The sequence below is a fragment of the Amblyomma maculatum genome, chromosome 4 (assembly GCF_055883805.1).
Source record: "Amblyomma maculatum isolate TAMU_Amacu chromosome 4, ASM5588380v1, whole genome shotgun sequence".
In the NCBI taxonomy this organism is placed as follows: Eukaryota; Metazoa; Arthropoda; class Arachnida; order Ixodida; family Ixodidae; genus Amblyomma; species Amblyomma maculatum.
The window spans coordinates 89165631-89170907 of NC_139347.1; the positions used below are offsets into that span (position 1 = coordinate 89165631).

General features: G+C 44.2%; 1 pseudogene; it reads left to right on the forward strand.

Moving 5' to 3' along the window:
- The first annotated feature begins 1483 nt into the window (after positions 1–1483).
- On the forward strand, positions 1484–2650 carry LOC146191618 (dnaJ homolog subfamily B member 14 pseudogene; annotated as a pseudogene).
- Positions 2651–5277: the final 2627 nt, after the last annotated feature.

Genomic DNA, 5277 nt, shown 5'->3' on the forward strand with positions numbered 1-5277 from the left:
TTTGCTGGATTAAAATTGCTTGCAGTAATCCTCTGATCATGCCAGTTGCGTCCGTCGCGCCATCTTTAGTGCGGTGAATCAAAACGAATAAGAGCGCATTTAAAGACCGCACTACTCGTGGTTTTTGTTGCGCAATGGATTAACACCACGCCCCTGATTGTATGACATATTGTCACGCCATGACAATATGTCCCGGCGTGTCATATTGCCGTGACAATATGTTCGATTTTGGTAGGTACAATTTTTTATTTCTTCAAATTCACAACATTCAAATAAATTAGACCATATTTCCTGGGGTATGTTCCCTTTAGGTTGCATAATAGTATGTTTTCTTGTTCTTAACAGCACTAAAACCAGCTGCGAACGCACCCTGGATGTGACTGTATGACAACGCTTACGTATACAGTTACCTTCACCGGAATCAATTCCTGCCTTCAGTAAGCGTATGTTACGTTTATGTTGCGTTCAGAGACAGCTATTAGAAACAATAGCCTTTTAGCATGCTTTAAACTATTCTTTTACAGATTTACGCCGCGGCGGCTTTTCAAGTTAACTTATTCATTGTCGCAAAGATGGCGCGACGGACGCCACCGATGTATTGCGCTCTTAACAGTAACTCATTTTAACCCATAAAACTATTTTATTAATATTGCATTTCAGTTTTCGTACTGCGTTTCATGCTCGAACAGAACGTAAGGTTGTGTTTTATTTTTGACTGACTCACCCGGCACTTCTGTTGCTGCTGTTTTCGGGGAACGGCAATACGCCCCGAGCGGGGCTGCGAAACGGCAACTGTACAAACATTTTCTACCCAGAAAGGCGGTATTATTTAGGTCAAGGGGTCGAAGGATTAGACCGTTATTTAACGAAACAAAGGTATTCAGCTTATTTATTTTTAATTTCAGGACAAATTTTACGTCGCGAAATTTAAGGCCGTCAACCTCAAATTTAAGTCCATTTTTTTAATTTTCGCAGAAGCAATGGTATTTTTAATATCGAAAGTGAAAAATAGAATTTTAATGCACGTTGAGTTGGCTTTCCCACTGAGCTATTCTATAAAACGGCACTGCGCGTATTTCTGACATAGCAAATACAGATGGCGTTTGTGCATGTGATATGATTAGAAGTGAACATGATTATGGTTTACCCGACTCTAGCATGCGTAGCGACGCACTTTTATAAATATGCAGTCCGGAAGGTGCAATCAACAAGGTTAAAATGCACATTTTTTTAGCGTTACATATTTTAACCTAATTGCTGAAGACAATTAAAAAATCAGGTTCACCTTCATTATTGAAGATCTTCAATTAAGGTATACAATTTTGCCTTTTAGAATAAAAAAAAATTGGAACTCGATTTTCTAAATTAATCGTGTAATCGTTAAGGTATTTCACGAACATAATATCCGACTTAGTGCGCAAACCACCTGCACAGGCCGCACCAACGTATCTCTCACGGGTTTCAAACTAAAACTAGCTCCGTCATGGAAGAGAATAAAGAAGAAAGTGAGCGTTGCATTCAACTGGCGCAGGCTTATATCGCACAGGGACGCAAGGAGAAGGCGCTCAAGTTGCTCCGTAAGGCTGTATACCTTTACCCGTCAAACCTAGCCAACGATCTTTTAGAGGAGCTGCAAAATCTCAATGGCATGACGAGCAGTGATGGCGGCGCACATCGGAACAACCACGAACGTCGGAGCAGTGCATCTCCGCAAGAGCAACCATCTTCGCCAGGACGTCGAGCTCGGACAATGGCACCCGACGGCCCCGAGGAGCGTCGCACGGCAGACTACACCGAGGAGCAGATGGAAGCGGTAAGAAGAACGAAGACGTGCAAAGATTATTATGAGGTTCTGGGCGTGAGTCGAGATGCAGATGAAGAACTCCTTAAGAAGCAGTATCGCAAGCTGGCTCTGCAAGTGCATCCAGACAAGAACAAGGCTCCAGGATCAGGAGACGCATTCAAGGCAATTAGCAATGCTTACGCCGTGCTTAGTGATCCCGAAAAGAGGAAACTCTATGACATGAACGCCAACCGCCCGACTCAGCAGCAAAGCAGTGCAGGCGAGAGCTACGAATACAGCCGGGAATTTGAAGGAGACATATCACCAGAGGAGCTTTTCAACATGTTCTTCGGAAGCGCCTTCTCGAGCAATGTCTATATACGCAGAGGTCCGAGGTTTCAGCATCAGAGACAACAGCATGCCCATGCTCATGCCTCAGCAGACGACCATGCTTCTGCAGAAGTGCATGCAGATAGGGGTTACGGTATGCTGCTGCAGATGATGCCTGTCATAATGTTGGTGGGGATGTCACTCATGTCCAGCTTCCTTGTCCAGGAGCCACCTTACAGTCTCATCAGAACTGTGAAATACCAGTATGAGCGTCAGACGCTGAATTTGCGACTGCCATACTACGTGAAAGAGAACTTCATGGCAGAACACAAGAACAACATCTACCGACTAGAGATGGATGTGGAAGCAGACCACATAGCCAACCTACGAAGCTCCTGCTTTCGAGAAAAAAGCTACAAAGAGAGCTTGCTCTGGCGAGCAAAGAGCCTGCGTGATGCTAGCTTGGAGGAGCGGGCGCAGGACTATCAAATGCCTTCATGTGACCGGCTGGCCCAGCTATCGCGCCTACGTGTGTGACCTTCCTGCTGCTGTGGGTACACTCCCTAAGCCCAGTGCGGACCCCCGAGACATGCCCTCTTCTTGCAACTCCTCTGACCGTTTGTCTCTCCTGAGCGCTTGGTTGAAATACAATGGTTTCTCTTGCACTCTTCCTTTGTGTTGCTTTTAGTCTGCAAGGTGTGTAGATTATGGGAGGAACCATTGGCTGCACAATATTATACATAAAACTTGATACTGATGATGATTAGATGTAATGCATGCAGTGGTTAGTCCTGTCTGCGACTAGTCGGCCAACTTGGACCTGTTGATGATGAGAGTATATTACAAAGATTTGGTATAGTATGAAGTTTTTATTTGATGCATTTTTTCTGTGATTTTTAAGCCATTAGCTGGAGCATGGGTAAGGACAACTAGGCTAAAGACATTTTGTAGATTTTGAAGTTAGATGCGCATTTTTATGATTATTTTGAGAATACCTATTCAGACTCGTGTGTACTGAGAGTTATATTAGGGTTCCTTGCTTTATAACCAAATCGGGGACGGTCTCCAAGTGTAGTACGATATAAAATTACTTTTTTTTTCTGGGTACCTATAATGAGGCTGCATTGAACAGCAGGTCTTTGTTTTCTGACCTCCCGACAGCAAACAACGTCCGTTTCTGATGGACGATCCTCTAAATAAAATTATCTCTTGATACCTTCAAATCTAGCAGTTTACGAACTTAACATATATTGAACATATAAATAAACTGCAAGATTCTGTGACGTGAAACGTTCAACGAGAATGGGCTTCGATGGCTCATCTAATTAACGGTAAATTCTTACGAAGGTAGCGAAGCTCCGGGAGCCTGATAATTTAATCTGCACGTTGTGCGCAAACGCAGGTAAATTTAGAGTTCGTTGCTGATTTAAACGTGCGGCGCCACCATGCATGTCACAAGCCTAGGAGCGCAAGTTGGACCGCCTCATTTTCCTTCGAACATAGACCACTATTATTATGCAAATAAACTTATCGCTATTGCCTGGATCGTGTGCATGCATACCACTAGTTGTTCCGGTGTCGGACAGTTAAGCGGCGTTTGTTCAGACGGTATTGAAGAAAAAGGCAATCTTGACCGTAGACAGACGTTTACGTTCTCATCGAAGAGCCTTAATTATAACAAAGACGGCAAGCATGAAAGCATGCAGAAGCACGTCCCAAACTCAATATGACAGCTGAGTTGAAGATCCACAGACCTATTGACACGCATTATATTACTTAGCACGAGGTTAAAGATAGACTCTATAAGATTCAAGCAGCAATGCACCAGCAACACAGTTGTGGCTGCTTACCACACCAGTCGCATGGTTTCCTTTTCATGCCTATAAGTGGGACATTTTTGGCACCTCTGAAACTCGAAATTCTTGTTGAGTGAAAAGAATCCTGCTCGCTACCACATTTAGATATCCTGTGACCTTTAGTACAGTGACGGCTCTCCTATACGGCTCTGGAGCAAGCCATGCTCACTGGATTTTTGGTGAAGACCCATTTGCGAGCCGTGAGTTTTCTAAACAGATCATAATTTTCTTCAAGGCACCCGCTTGATTCTTACGGAATTTTTGGGCGCTAGGGCAATGCTTGACGTGGTACATTACTGAAACCAAATCGGGCTCCGCCTTTGAGTGGAACGGTGACATCAGAATTCAGCCTTCGAGGACATTAGGATCTTGATGTAGACGTGTTGCCCCTAGGCCACACAGGCATGTTCTTACGGTGTGGCTCCTGCGGGGATTTACATCTGTATCGCTCCTGACAACCTGGGCAGCATACGTCATGGTCTTCCTCACGAGGTTTCCTCTAGAAGCATGGTTGAAAAAAGCGCGAACTTGACACAAAAACGAAGAACGGAACGACATGGACATGCGCTAGTCTAGTTCGAGCTTTTTTGAACCATACATGTAACGAACTTGCCAAATTTTCGCTTTTATAAGTGCCTCTAGAAGGTAGTAGCTGGAAGGCGACATGGGAGGGCACTGATCGATCAGCTGTTTGTGTGACGTCCCCTGTCTTAAAAATACTTTTCTTTGTGTTTGCTTGCATTAAACGTGTGTGCGACGTCAGCAGTAACACATTTGACCCGTGGTTTAACCGTATAAATTATCGTAATGAGCCCGGCAAATTTAATTGTTGAAATCGACAGCAAGCAGCTGGTCCTTCGTGGCGGTTGTCGAAGGACGAGATGCGCTGCGTCGTGCTGCGTGGGCAACAGAGTGCGAGAAGGCAGCGACAGCGCCATCTCGCCCACCATCTAGTAAGACAAATTGCAGCAAACTAGTGCAATTAGTTTGTTATGTTATACATGATTATTTATTCATTATTTATTTATTTACACAATACTGCGGACCGATACGATCCAGCAGGAGAGGGTGCATACATTGGTTAACAAACATTATTCACGTTAAACCTGTTAAAGTTCTTATATGCACGGCGAGGAGTTATGTTTAGGAGGTTGGTTGATGGATTTTAATGTCCCAAAGAGGCTCACGCTATGAGAGACACAATATTGTAGAGATTCAGAAATTACAACCACTTGATGTTTTTAGCGTCCATTTACATGGCACAGCACATGGAAGCCTTGCTTCTGGCTTCCTTCGAAAACCGGCCTC